A 16,428-nucleotide genomic window follows, 5' to 3' on the forward strand; every position below is an offset into this window, starting at 1 on the left:
TGGGCTGGACTTCGAATCAGGGGATAGCAAGTTCAAACCCCACTGCAGTCAGCATGTCGTTGTGTCCCTGAGACACTTCACCCCAAATTGCTCCTGGGGGGATTGTCCACAGTACTGAATGAAAAAAGACATAACCCTAAAATAGAAACATCTCAAAGTAGAAAATAAAACGGAACTGAAAAGGGAAAATATATATTGAAGGTCTTATAGTTCCCTTATCATGATAACCTACATTCTTCAGTACATGCAACAGCTGGAGGGGGATTATACAGTAGTTGTGGTTGTTGTGAAAGATGCTTGTTACTGTTTGGTTGATAAGATATACTTCATTGATCCCAATTTGAGAAATGCTTTCGTCACAGCAGGATGTAAACAGGGCATTGCACACAATGTGGAAATGAGTACGGAATAAACCTAAAATATAAACACCTCAAGATAGGTAATAAAACGGAACTTAAAATGTGTATGACAGTGAAATATACATATCTGAAGACTTATCTGTCAAATATACACTATGAAGGACCAATTACAGAAATATAAAAGTAGGATATTATTAACATTCAGTGTGCAAGAATGATGCTAATGTTCGCAGAGATGCAGTATTTTGAAGTAGTGGTATTCAGACGTGGGTCTTTTTTGTCATACAATATACTTATATAATATAATATATAACAATATTGATTGTCCTGTTGGATTAGCCTTGCTAAATTGTTCTCGTTAAATAAATAAATAAATTTCAAAATGGCAAATAAAGTGGAATAAAAACCTAATTGCGGTTATTTTCACTGACATTTCATTTGCAACATGAGACATAATGTCAAAGGGAATGATAATTGTTTTAACAATATTCATATTATAATTGAATAATATATAACACATGCTCATGGTGCGATTTTTTAAAATGGATCTGTACCTGAACAAGTCTGGAGAATACCGTTTGTATGCCGGCACCACAATACTTCATCCAGATATTTTACTGTACACACTGTTGTTTAGATATTGCACTTGTCCATATTGTGACTTTGCTGTAATGTAATTGAGTAAGCCTGATTTCAACCCGTAGTACCTCAATTGTTAAGGGGAATCAAATGACTCTGAATGACCCTGACCTCTTTAGATTTGGATATGGACTCTTCACAATAGATCCACGTGAACATATGATCCGTTGCTTTTGAACTCAATAGCTTTCACTGTTGCACGCGGGAAGAATGAGCCATTGGTGGAAGTGCTGCTACTCTCCCCCATTACTCTGCAGACACAAAGAGACACACTTGCACCTTTTCCAAGTTCATCCGTCAGTCAGTCTATTAAGGCCTCCCCGGGCCACGTAATGACCCATTGTTCGGGGACCGAGGGTCACTGATGGCCAGGGCTGATGGAGTCTGAACTCTTGTCACCTCGGGTGAACGGAAAGTCTTTTGATTTACATCTGACTCATCTCCTATCCGCCACCTACGTCTCGACACCGGGTGACAAAAGAGCGATGCACATGCTGATTCTTCGCCCAAAGTCTGATTGATCTCTTTCGACCCAGATACCAGCAGAAGAGAGACATTATTACCTTTGTTCGGGAGCACAGTGGCACATTTCAAAGAGGCACCGTGGAGGGAGAACTAAGTCACTGTTTGTGTGTGTGTGTGAAATTGACTAAGCCTTTTGATGACTGCTCCGTCACAGTGGCAGTTTAGAAAGAAAAGGTGATCCATGTAGACATAAAACCTGCCCAAATCTGATTCAAATTTAAAGGGAGAATAAGCGGCGATGACATATTAATGCTAATCCTGGCAGATACTCGTGTTCCCTTTTGGATTTACACTTTTCCTTATGATTTTTCCCTCTCCCCCGCTTTGATTTTCTCGATAAAGAGACACTTTTCCTTGGGTTCCCATCCCGAAGGCTTCACTGTTACTTCACAATGCAGCAGCTGATTACACATATTAAAGCTGTCATTATGATTGAAAGCCTCTTAATCAATGATGTCAGGTGCTAGAATGTTTTACTTGGATGAACACCTGCCAACATTTCAGGCTCGAGGAGGCACCGTGGTGATTTCCTTTCAAGAACAAAACACTGAGGCGGCTCTCAGAGGGTAAATATTAAAGTGAAAGTGGTCAGAGGTCACATTTCAACATCTAAAAGCTTTCACCCAAAAGCAGGGTGAGGGGGATGCGTTCACCAAGACATCAGCGCTGATTCATTATTGATAGGATTATGACTCGGTAAATAGGTCTTAGGCCCATTTCCCCTTCCCCAGGAGACGGCTCCTATTTTTGGAGAAAAATGTAGAAAAGTGTCAGCTCACACCTTTCTCTAAAGTATTTGGGTGTGGTAATTAAGGACCAGTTAACCCTCTCGAGTCCACGCACGTAGCCCTGCGTCGAAGTGCGCATATTTTACGTATTTAATCATATATTTTCGATTATAAGGAGTAGAAATATGATTCGGATAAACACGGAAAAACGGGATGAGATGAGTACATCTGTGTTTTCACAAGAGTTTTGAAGATTTTCAAAAATCGGATGTCAAATGTTCAGCTTTAGAGCTAATTATCTCATCACACAGCGCTTTAAGGTGAGTGACTTGCATTTCTAGCAACACCAGAGATGGTCCTGAACATTTTGATATGTAACACTTAGGGCCCGTCCACACACGGGCATGAAAAAAATCTTGAAAAATCTTGATGCTGGGCGTGTCTGAAGCTTGGCGATTTTTTGCGAGCAACGCGACCAACAACCAATCACATGAATCTCCGCCCCCGACATACAAAGCAATAGCAATGTTAAAACGAAGTAAACTGGATATAAACTCTCCAAACAGGTGAAAACCTACCAGTTTCACCCACTGTCTCTGCCACCTCCCTCCATGCCTGGTTCCTCCGGTTTGTATCCCAGTAAATAGTTCTGGTCGTAAAGAACCGGGTGATTTGCTACAATAATTTCTCATTTGGAATTGTACGCGGTTTGATTGGCTAGCGCTTGTACTGGCGGGATTTGCATAAACGGGATTTGATTGGCTGATGCCAGCTTCGAAAGCATCGGGAGCATCAAAAGTTGAACATTGCTCAACTTGTGATGCTCACGATGCTTGCAAAGCCATGCTCCGCTCCCCACAATGCAGTTCGGCAAAGATTAAAAATCTTCTACGTCACCCCATTCAAGTGAATGAGCGAAGCTTTGAAAGATTTTTTTCATGCCTGTGTGTGGACGGGCCGTTAGGGTGCCATGTTATAACAAATACATTTAAAAGGTGATTTAAGGAGATAAAAATTGAGAAAATACCCTTAGACTCCAGAGGGTTAATCTCAAGTTGTTCATGCCTCTCTGTCCTCTCTGGTGGGGTCTGAAGATTCAAGACTCAATTCTTTATTGTCATGTTCACAGTAGCTACAGTGGACATGAACAATGCAACATGAATATATAGACATAAAACAAATTAAACCAATAAAACAGTGGAATCAATACCAATAGCAATCCAATAGTGCAGATGAATGTGAAGACTCAAATGTAACTGTCCTTTTTTCTAAGTTGAAGTAAACAACAACATAACTTTGCACTTGTTGTTGTTGTTTGACGTGAAATACATGACTAACAATCTTTGGCCATGATAAAAATATATTTTCCACTTCTAATTCTTTGTTTTCATCACAAAGTGGGCGGGGCCATCATTTCACCAGAAAGTGACATAGCGCTGCTCTCATGTACTTCAGGCTAAATTAAGTCAGACTGAAATCTAGATTATTCAAAGCCTAAATATATATTTATGTGACTGTTTCACACTTCATTTAACCTCAGCATGGGAGGAGAAAGAACTACAAGAGAACCGCTTTATCATTTTAATCAGAATTTACTGAAATAATGGCACTCTCGTTTTGGAAAACATTAACATTTCATTGCGAGGGAATTTTGTTATCTGCAAACAATTTGCTCTCTCTGATGAGATGAGGGAAATGAGAGGACAGGAAGCCTCAAGTAGCAAATGAGAAACACCCCGAGGGAACGAGCGTTCGGTCACACGGCACAGCGGGGATCCTGAAGAAGACGAAATGACAGGAATACTTCTTAACGTTCACTTGTGTGACTCCATTATTAAAAAAACAAAAGCGTGTGCACATTTTTGGATTAAAACAACTTGATATCAATCTTTCAAATCACATTATCACACCAGAACACAGCAGTGGGCCAATATATGTCAAGGAATTGCCACTTATAATAAACTGATGAGTGACTAAATCAGATCTAATAGTCAGGGTTCTTACGGTCATTAAAAACCTGGAAAAGTCATGGAAATTCAAAATGCTNATTCCAGGCCCTGGAAAAGTTATGGAAAACAATGTTTTCCCCAAAGTTTTGGAAAAGTCATGGAAATGTAACTAAAGTTGCATCAAATATAATTTATATTTTAGCCGAAATAGTCGAAAATAGTAATACTATAATGACAATACATACTGTATGGTATAGAAACGTAAAATGTAATTTAACTGTCGAGGTGTTTTGCTGGTGAGAGATTTGAGTTGCTTTAGTGTGTAGAAGCTAGGAAGCCTACTATTTGATTTGTTTTAGATAGGCTCAACATGTTTCATATGCAGACCTTATTTTCCTGTTCCATCCATCCATCCATCCATCCATCCATCCATCCATCCATCCATCCATCCATCCATCCATCCATCCATCCATCCAACATTTACTCAAGTCCTTGTCTAGGACTCGAGTAAATATCCTAGTACAGAACATGTTTTGCTACTTTTGACTTCTACCCCACTACAATTCCTTTAATACCTTAAGTTACTACGCAGGTATGGATACATTAATCAAATATATGTATGATCACAATACTTAAAAAAATACTTTGGTCACTCGATTTGGTCACTGTTTCATACGCAGACCTTATTTTCCTGTTCCATGTTAAAATAAACCATTTTCAGTGGTACCGCTGAGAAAGAGTAATTTCTTTGGTCATGGAAAATTAGGTAAAGGTCACGGAGAGGTCATGGAAAATCAAAAAGTGTATGAACCCTGAATATGACTTTGCTTTGATTTAGTACTCACTGAAAGAAATACATGATGTTGGATGAAAGTTTGTCTTAATATCTTCAGCATTTTTCAGGATATATCAATAGTAGTGGTGTGTAAAGAAGAGGCTGGTATGTTTGCTCGGTTGAAATTACAAATGTGATATTTATCAGGCATCGAAATGACATTTACCATCTTAGTTTAGTATTTCTATTTTATACTACACATATATTTCTAGTCTGCATTTTACAGGCACATATTTTTCTCCGCGACATTCAATGACGACAAAAAAAAGATTGACTTCACATTGACATGATTAAAATGGTATCGCATGGATTTGTCATTAATAGAAAACAGGCAATAATATTCTTTAAGTTTGTAAAAAAAGGTGCTTTGACTTTTGATACTCGACATACGCATTCTAAGTTTTAAGACCATAGTATTTCTTGTGTTGAGTTTTTTAAATCTGCTGAATGAATGGATTAAATAGACAGGCGTGTGGACCACATCACATTGAGATAGAAACACTTTTCTTTGAGCTTACTATACAAAAAGCATTTGAAGAACCTTGAATTACACTAGCAATGTTCTGCATCGTGACAACTCAGTCAAAAGATGCTGCATTGATTTTATTTCGCTCGGTGGATTTGCTTCTTGTTGTTGTAAACCCCGCCTACACAGCAAGGTGAAGGTCGACCTTACTATTGAGACCAAAAGGAAGTAGTGATGTGGTTTAAAAGTAATGTTTCTGGCACTTTCACATCCTATTGGACGAGTGTTATTCACAAGAGAGCTGTCCACAAAGGCAAAGTCTTTATTTTCTGTTCCTCGCGTCATGTGGTTTTCTCCCTCCTGGTCCAAACCTGGCATGTTCCACCGCATGTAGAGCAGAGAGGGAGATCTGTGACTGAACGGGGGAAACGGCACGTCAAACCTCGGCCAACTCTCTTGTTAAAGCATAATACATTTCACTGTCATCTCTAAAAGCTGCAGCATGCTTATCTCCACCACTGAGAGAGGATTTAAAGGCAGAGCTTTGTTGGACATATTGAGCTTTCCATGTTTCACAATGAAATATCGCCAGATTTTATTTTTTAAGTGCAGCCTGGAGCCATGTTTCACCACGGCACCGCTCTCTCTCTTTTACTATAAGTTGGCTGTCAGAGAGCTCATTTGAGGCATGTTATCTTCAGTCTCCTCAAGACAAGAAGAGCGTCCTTTAAATCCATCGCACTGTTCATGTCTAGACAGGCCGTGTATAAACTGTCTAGACGTCTCCTGTCTTCCTCCATGAGCTAATGTATAACGCAGTCAGCTGTGTGAGACAAAACAAGACATTTTGAACGACTGTACACGTCAATACAAAGACTATTTGTCTCTGTTTTTCTGTGTAAGACTGTCAAAGCTTATCTTTCCAAGCAACCCTCTCTCATTTCCAATCTAATGACACATTAAGTCGCAACTCAGCTATATTATGTACAACCTAGAAAGATATAGGAGTTGTTTTGGTCCATTATTTCCCCCGTCATCTCCAACCATCTTTCCCCGCTAATAAATCTTCCTTTCGGAGCATTAAGATGATTGATGGGTAAGGCGCTCAAGTGCTTGAAAACAGACAATAATGGCAGCTTTGTGCCAGACATTACACCTGACTGTTGCAGCGGTGTGATATTGTTTGTGTCTTAATCGCTCTCTTAGAGGTGTTTCGCAGCAGGAGGTAGCAAGTGCTCGAGAGGCAATCGGATATCTGGTAGATCCACCACTTTGGGAATAATTGAAGCCGTCTGTCAAAAGGAAATCTAGGTTAGCATCAAGGCAAGTTTCTGGCCAGTTAGGTATCAATACTTATTACATGGCTTAGTTGAATACTCGATTCTGATTGGTCAATTCAGAACACGTGACACGTTGTTAATACCGAACAGACAGACCGCTGTCAAGGACTTATTGACCGTTGTTAAGGACGCTCACATCTACACAAACAAGTCCGTTCGATTTAACTTAATACAGTTTGCCGGCCTTTTCTAACTGACAAGACAAGAGCGACAAGAAAACAGCGGAGAAGTAACGGGCAGAAATCCTCCTTTTTACGCAGCGGTCCAGACATAGACATCAAACGGCGACACATATTCAGTTGCCAGTTACTTTGGCATTAGGGCAGGGATATCTAGATACTTTCCAAGGTTTGACATAATGAATTGTTCTACTTTTAAAGCAAGCAGTGATGTTTTCAAATCTATAATCAAAAAGCTCCTCAAAAATGCTATCGAAGCAGTTCCTGCCGTTGCTACGTTAGTTCAAACGGTAACAACGGACTATTTTTCTTAGCGGATGCATGTCAATTTAAATCAATACAACAATTTTTTAAATCAATAAAATCATTTTCTAAATCCATAAAAGCATTTCAATTAATAGTGGGAGTCATAACGTTACTTTGTTGAGAATGTGGCCATGTAATAAGTGGGATAATGTGCAGCGACTTGGTCATTATGGGGAAAAGAACACCTTCATGCCGATCTAGATCCCTCCGCTTCGCGTCGGGCTCCTGATCACCCTTTCGGTGTTCTTTTCCCCATAATGACCGCGTCGCAGCACATTATCCCTTACTTGTATTAGGATGACCACTTAGATCAGGGGTGTCTAACTTGATTTCATCGCGGGCCACATTGGCATTATGGTTGCACTCAAAGCGCCGGTTGTAACTTTAAGACTATATATAAATATATCATATATATAAAATAATGTGTCGTATTACATTATTTCCTCTAAGTTGGATTATTATCTGATAGGGTAATAACTTCATTATTAACTACGTCGGAAAGCAGAAGTCTAGGGCAAATAATTGCAAGTCTCTTCAGTGTGCATTTCACAAAACGAGATGCATTGTGGGACATGTAGTTTATGGGCAAAACGCTTCTGTAAAGCGGCATGTAATATAATAAACGTATTTTCTTTGCAAGCTCTTGCGGGCCACATCAAATTAGGTTGCGGGCCTTGAGTTTGACCCCTGCCTTAGAAGAAGTAATACTACAATTCCTCAATGCCCTGACCCTAACCCTAATCCCAATATGAGTCTTCTGGCTTCATTAGAATATTGTTTAGCATTTTTTCGCCCGTCACAATTTCACGTTATGTCCTGTTTTTGTGTTCCAAAAACGCAGCATTGTAAACATTAGACAGCAGTTTGAAGTGCTTGCATATTTAACCTGAATACTGATATGCTGCTGGTCTCCATGGCAGCTAATCCAACTCTTTCCTCTCCTGTTTATCCTTTTCATTTCGTAACTTGTTTGCTGTCATTTCATCTCAAAATAAGCTAATTACTGCAGTCGATGGAAGGCGTACTGTGAGAGATGGCAGGGGGTCTCAGATGATGTCTGATGGACTAACGTGGCTGTTTACTTAAGATTCAACGTTTATTAATTCCTGGTGTGTTGCTACTCGCCACTAATCTTTGACAGTGATGTACAAAGCAGCAGCTTCACAAACACTTTCCTCTCTGTCTGTCGAGAAATGCTCCGTGAATTAGTCCAGCAAGTTGAGCAGATGGCTCACGCTCTATTTTCAGCTCGTTTTCAAGTAGCACAACTTTCTACCACCACCTACACAACAACTGAACTTTTTCTACTCAAGGACCTCAGTGTACTTTTGCACACAGAAACTTAAGTAAACATCAAAATCAATGAGGAGTGACACGCAGAGAAATCACAATGACCCCAATTATTGCAAGCATTGTCAGAAGTTTAGACTCTTGACTTGTAACTACTTTCTTTTTTCTATTGATTCAATGTTCTTAGCACTTAAAGCAGAACAGCAATCATTGGAGTTACACCAAAGTTATCATTGAGCTGTTAAAAGTTTTGAATGTCAGCCTCAAGTATTCCAACAGGCAACAGGTTAATAATATACTAGTTAGAGATTTTACATAACGCTTTTTGGACTCGGAAAGCCCTTACACTATTTGCCAGTCGGGCACTTACAAAAAGCCAGCATCATAATCTAAGAGGGCACACTGGCACATAAGGGGGTTACAAGATCTTTAATATAATTAGTGGCCCGATCACTTAACGCTTAAAGGTCAACAATAAAAATGTAAATTAATGCAAAATTGAATGGGGATCTAATGCAGAATTGGAGATAAATGGGCATATCTTATTCCCATTTGGATATCACTGCATTTTAATCATCCAATTCTGCATTAGATCCCCATTCAATTTTGCATTAATTTACATTTTTNTGCCTCTACTGATGACGACTCCGCCGGCTCTCAGTCTCGATTACTCCCTCCTTGCAACCACTAGACTACTGTCCGCCAGAGTCACGACACAAGCTACACGCAACTCCGGCTAAACTGTCCGAGTATCTAACCGAGTACAACCTGTGACAGTCTCCCTCCACCGCCGCCCTGGTGAGAAGGCTCTCACGAACTGCCTACCCTTCCAACTCGCCAGCTGTGCTACCCGCGACCTCCAGCGCCCAGGTCGTCCCACATAATACTCCTGCAGCGTTTGACATCATCTCTCACAACATCCTCCTCACCCGCCTATCTGGCCTCCTAGGTGTCACTGACACAGCCCTGTCCTGGTTCACATCCTACCTCCATAACAGGGAACAGTTTGTAACCATTAATGGCTCAAATTCACCTCCGGCCCCAGTTCATCACGGTGTACCCCAGGGTTCTGTGCTTGGCCCCCTCCTGTTCACCATTTACATGCCCCCCCTTCGGCCAGATCATCCGCCATCATGGACTCAATTTCCACTGCAACGCTGATGATACCCAATTATATCTCAGCACTACTCCATCCTCCCAGCTCCCCCCCCAGTCTCTCGTCAACTGCCTGCACGACATAAAAACCTGGATGTCGTCCAACTGTCTCAAACTCAACACCAGGAAAAAGAGCTCATGGTTGTGGCACCCAAGGTGCTGCTCCGGAAGGTTGGAGACTTCATCCTTGAGGTTGACGGCTGCTCCATCTCCCCATTGCATGAAGTCCGCAACCTGGGTGTCATCCTTGACTCCACCCTTTCCTTCCACTCCCACATCAAGTTTGTTACCAAATCGGCCTTTTTCCATCTAAGGAACATTGCCAGACTCTGACCGTCACTCTCGGAGTCGGTTGCAGAAACCCTAGTCCATGCTTTCGTCACCTTCCGCTTGGACTACTGCAATGGTGTCCTGTTTGGGGTCCCCAAAAGAAACCTGGACAAGTTCCAGTTTGTTCAAAACTGTGCTGCTAGAGTACTCACACATACAAAGCCGTGGCAGCACATCACTCCCACCGTCATCCACCTCCACTGGCTTCCGGTCAAGTCCTGCATAACTTACAAAGTCCTCCTCCTCACTTACAAGTCCCTCCATTCCCATGCCCCCCAATACTTATCGGACATCCTTCGCCCACATGCCCCACCCCGGAACCTGCGGTCTTCAGACTCCGGCCTGCTTACCACTCCCCGCACCAAACTGCGAACCTTCGGGGACAGAGCCTTCAGTGTGGCAGCCCCCACCCTCTGGAACGCTCTCCCTGCGGAGATCCGCAACATCCCCACGCTTCACGCCTTCAAAAGGGCCCTCAAGTCCCATCTATTTGCTAAGGCTTTTGGCCCCTAATCTATTTGTTGTTTTGTTTGTCTGACTGCCTTTTGTTTTTGTTATGTTTGTTTCTACTCCTGTTCTTCTCTGTAAAGCGACCTTGGGTCTCACGAAAGGAGCTATATAAATCCAAGCTATTATTATTATTATTATTATTATATCAACAACATAAATTAAGATATTTGAACAAGTAATGAATCGATTCAACAATAGATAAATACTGTAATTACTGGATAGTCTCTAAATGTTAAACACTCCAATCAACCACAAGGACATCCTGCATTTCACATCCGTGGTTCATTCCTAAAAGAAATCATTAATAATAAGTACTCAGGGGAATATGTATTTTTACCTGAGTTCTGACCATTGCCAAGTTATTTGAGGGGAGGAATAAGTGCGCCCATGTCATTGGACACTCCTGCTTGAGCATTTATGGGAAATAAGGGTGTAAATCTGCCATTAACCAAATGGACTTGGCCGGCTGAAGGAGAGCTTGCCTAATGTGTGCTGTACTAAATATGGAGGGAAGTTTTGCCAATTTCGGAGCTTCAGAGTGTTCCAGTGAGTTCCAGAAACGCAGCGAGGGTCCCGAAGAAGCTTCATTTATTCTCAGCAGGGCGACAGAAGGGAAGTGAGCTCCGCCAGAGATACAAATGGTGAATCCATGTGAGGCGACAACCAACCAAAGGTCAGAATCCCCAATTGCATGTATTCCTCTCTTCGGAGTCCATGTCTTTACATTTGCTTTGGTAGAAATAAAACAATTCAGAATCATGCGAGTCTTTTTCTTTATCATGCACAACAAAGATAGATTTTTCTTTTTTTTGGTGGGTGACTAATTTGGTACAACGAAAGGCAGGGAATAAAATCTGGTCCTTTCATCTCTTTGCTTGTTATCTTTTTCAATATGATCATTGCGCTAATGAACCAACCAGAGAGCATGGTAATGGTACCTAATTTTACTGAATGAAACATCCACCATGAAAACCTTTTAAGGGAGAATTTGGCTTCAGGGGAAACTCAGTGTCCTCTTATTAGGGACTGCTACTACTCTTTCTTGCATATCCAGAGCCAGGCCAACACATGTGATGGCTTATTATGTTTTTGAGCATAGCATAAATGTAATCATCTGAATTGCCAACGCTACTCAATCGATGGCTTCTTATATTCTGGGGGGTTAGCTTAGCCTAAATGAATGTGTCTGAAATGCCAATGCAAACTCAATTGAAGGCTCATCATGTCTCTGAGGGTAGCTTAGGTAGCATAGGTAGCTTAGCATAAATGCATTCATCTCAATTGCCAAAGCCAACTAATTTGAAGGCTTCTTGTGTTTTTGGGGTTAGCTTAGCCTAAATGAATGTATCTGAAATGCCAATGCCAGCAGAATTGATGGATCATTATGTACCTGAGGGTTAGCTTAGGTAGCACAGGTAGCTTAGCCTAAATTAATTAATGTGAATTGCCAATGAAAACTACTTTGATGGCTTGTTATGTTTTTGAGGGTTAGCTTAGGTAGCATAGGTAGCTTAGCATAAATTAATTCATCTGAATTGCCAATGCCAACTAATTTGATGGCTTTTTATGTGTTTGATGGTTATCTTATTGGCAGTTCAGCCTAAATAAATTCATCTGAAGTGGCAATGAAAACTACTTTGATGGCTTTTTATGTTTTTCAGGGTTAGCATTGTTAGTTTAGCCTAAATGAATTCATCTGAAGTGGTATGGTGATGTAATATACATAACATACAGACATGTTGGAATCATTGTAGGCTACTGTCAACACACTGGATTATGCTCTCCTTTCCTTTTCCTTCATCCCTTATTTTGCTAACCACCCAGCTTGTGCTGAAAAGCAAAGGCAGCTTGATGTTTTATAGTCGGCAATAACAACACGGGAAACTAACATTATATTCACCCCTAAACTGTGATCAGCCTGCACTTCACTCTCATTATTTGAGCAGTAACTCAAACCCCCACTATGACTCTTTAGCTTCCAGTTGTGCCTGGACTCTAACCCTTTTACTCTTTAACTCCAAATATTAACCAAAGCACGACGGCCATTGGTGCTGAGAGATTGGATTTAGCGTCTCAAGAATTCAAAAAATTGAGACTGCTATGGTGGGGACATCATATCTGCCCAGAACCATTGGCAGGATATTTATAAAGTAACAGATTGGCTGCAGGTATAGTCGCCAGGCCATCTGAAACGGTTGGACAAGTCCCTGAAACAACCCCTGCTGCTAATCCGGAAACCCTCTGATCAAATTAAAACATGTGAGGGGTGGATGAGGAAGAGTCTGTGAATCTGTGGATCATTTCCAGCCTTCTATGAATAATTATGTTTGTCTTTTTTTTTGTCTCATTCGGAGGAAATCCTTGGGTTTTAAGAATGATTTGATTTGAGTGAAACACGGTTATCTGGGAAGAATGGATGCCACCATTAAAGACAATTCACTGACTTTGGGTCCTAATGGTAGCAAGATTGAAAGGAAATCAGGTATAAAGGCAAACTGTAGATCCAGAAATGCCTGTCTTTTTATTTATCTTAGAGCTACACATAACACAGCTACTTATAATGGACTCCCGTAACACACCGCCATTGATTCTCTGCAGGTGTGTCACTACCATCGATGGCTCAACATACATAAATAAAACAGGTGGAAGGGGGGTGGCTCCAAGGGAAAAGGTAGAGATAATGGGATAGTTACTCAGACTCAGAGGATGTATGAGAAAAGAGAACATTTGTCTCATCCACAGCATTTACTTCAGGGATTGTGACTTTGCTCTTTTGCTGTGTCTGTGCTAATATCAGCATCACTGTTCCTTCTCCGGTGCAGAAGTGCTAGCCAACATATATTGTAGGAAATGCATGAAGAACTAGTTGGTACGCTTCCAAAGCATTAGATAGTTAGGGTCAAGGCTTAAAAGACCCTGTACAGTATCTAAGACACATTTCATTTGGTGTTTAACCTAATAGCCGAGCTTGAGTTGTGACTCTTCGCGTCGCTGTTTGCTCAAGTACACTTTGACAAATGAGTGTGAGGGCCAAACAGAATAACGACAGCACAGTCAGCTTAGCTGTTACTGAGAATTTGAGGTAACAAATCCTCTTGTGGCTGAGATTTAAAGCAGAGCCTAAGCTTTTCTGCTCCCGTTAGCACAAACGCAGACTGTGAAATTAGCTGAGACAAATTAATGCTACGAAGGAAAACAAATACAGTCTCGGTCAAAAGATGTTTGGCCAGGCTCGTTCTTGGCACGTTCCCTTCGAGGAAGAGCCTGTGCAAGCTTTGTATTAGTCCATAAAAGAAAGTCTCAATGAGACCAGAAGAATTTTAAATCAAATACTGTAAACGGAAAAGTGAGAGCTGAGCAGGAAAAGCTGCTGCTGATGAAATGTCTGACCGCCCACACGAGTGCAAAGGCTAATTATGACATTCAATAAAACTGCCAATATCTGGCCAAAACACAGACATTACTGTACAGCCGATTGATTGGATTTAGATTTATAATCAGAGCAAAACACTGGGTTTATCTTTGCATTTCAGCCTCTTTCAAGAGTTGGAGAGCATTTGCAATGCAGCAGTATTGGCAATAACCTCCGGCAGTATGTGTTCCTGCCCTATTGCCTGACCTTTAAGAAGCCTCTATAAATTAGCGAGCCCACAGTTATTCAACGCCGGCATTAAAGAGTAATGCCCTCGCTCCGGCTATGAAGCATCCCTGCTGGGGAAACAGAGGCCATGTTGACTCTCTTGGGTCGAATTTTATTAACCGACAGCGACTTCCTGAGCACCTCTTCTCACTCATCTCGTAAATGGCATCTGACAGATCTGGACAAAGAAGCACACTCTGGTTTAGAGTCAATACAGTTCAATGAGAAGGCGAAAACTTATTAAAATGGGAAAAGAAAGGAAATGCTATTTGTTGAATCAATTGTATTAGCAAAACATGAATAATGTATGCTTATAAAGATGTATTTAGATGATTTAAATGTTTCATGAATGCAATGGAACATGAAATAGTTCTGTTTACATACCAAGAAAAATGCTAAACTCAATGTTTCTCCGCTCAGTCTGGAGAAATCTCTCGAGAAAAAGAATAAAAGGAAGCCAGAGAGAGAACTTCTTTCAAAAAGCCCAAAAATATACTTATGAAATACAAAGGCATGAACTTTGCTTCCACATGGAGCTGAGCCCTTAATAGTTAATAACCCTTATTCTAATGTGTGTGCTGGAAATGATTTGAGAATCATTGTTTTATAACCACGAAGGTTTGGGGTGTTTTTGCTCAACTGACAGACGCCTCGGGCGACAGAAAGCAGAGAGGGTTGATGTTCGCCAGTCTTTCATCACTTCACCTTCACAAACACTTTTCTGACTAATAACTGAGAAGATGGATCTGAAATGTGTTTGAGACGTCTCTTTAAGGAAGCTTTGCATTCTGGTCTAGTGCTACAGGTCGTAACCCTAAAAGTATTATTTACTTAATAGTACTCCAGGTGAGCTGCTCTCTCCAAATGTTGCCGGTTTCTGTCTCCATAGCTATCCTCAAAATAGCATCTGTAATGGTATCAAATGGCAACCTGTCAATAATTGAAGATTGTAGGAACAAGGTTCAAGAAACCGAGATGATACTGTATAGCGCCATTTCTTTTGTATACGTTTTATTTATTGGCTTAGGTTGTCCAGATGCACTTTGTTCAGAATACTTATAGTAAAAGTAAAGCAAAACAATGACACAGGCTGGACTCAAATCTAAGAAAAAAAGTACAATAATAATACAGGGTGTATGCAGGAATCCTGAAGTCACATGTAATCCCTTTTAAGACCTTTTTTAAGACCCTTTCCATACATGTTAAGACCTCATCACCACTTGGAGTTCTAACCGGTTACCTTGGCGACACACTTGACCTCACATTGACTATAGTATTGATTGTAAGATAGCACAACTAAACAGCTTGTGATATCTCCTTATCATAATTCAGATAGAACAAAGCACAAGATAATGAATTGTGTGACCAACCCAATGCAAGGTTTATTAGAAAAATAAACCATTAGAAAGTAGTATTTGATTTAGGCATTGTTCCCAAGAGATAAAACAAAACACGATATATAGCCTATGTTAACACTTTTCTCGTTCTTAATATAGACTATATTTAGGGTTGATATGTGTTGACTTTACTTTAAAATAGCAGATCTCTGTGACCGGATATAGTTCGGCTTCGTGAACGTGTGTCTCTTCCTTGGAGGAGCAGCATAGGCCGGACTCCGCTGCTCCTCCGTGCAGAGAGTCTGCAGCGGTGTGTGTCAGCGACGTGCAGTCAGGACGCCGCGGCTTTCTGGCTAGCACTTAGCATGTGGGACCAGAAAGCTTTGATCCCCATCGACAACGGCGATTCTAGAGTCTGTGGGGGCCCCTCGAACCAGCTTTCATCACCATCAGTGGCGCCCCAAAACACTCTCACTCTCTCTCTCTCTCTCCCCCCACCCCCAGGCGGAGCAAGGCAACGAAACTTAAAATTAGAAGCAGCATTTTACGGCGCTCTATGCATGGGGCCGCCTTGAGGGGGTTTCCCGACATGTCGTTGCAGTCAATTAAAGGGTGTTTCATGTTGTCGTTGCTGTGGACCTTCTTAATACCTTGGAAAATGCCGTTTAATACTTTTTAATAGCCTTAATTTTCGCAAAATTGATTTATCAACTTTTAATACTTTTTCAGACCCCGCGGACACCCTGGATATGTGACTTCAGCCTTTGAGCACATAACTAGAGGAACATTCAATAGCTACCCAAATATAGCAATGCCCATAGGTAGGAGAGGTGGTGGGGC

The sequence above is a fragment of the Notothenia coriiceps genome, unplaced genomic scaffold (genome assembly GCF_000735185.1).
Source record: "Notothenia coriiceps isolate Sejong01 unplaced genomic scaffold, NC01 NC01_scaffold00017899, whole genome shotgun sequence".
In the NCBI taxonomy this organism is placed as follows: domain Eukaryota; kingdom Metazoa; phylum Chordata; class Actinopteri; order Perciformes; family Nototheniidae; genus Notothenia; species Notothenia coriiceps.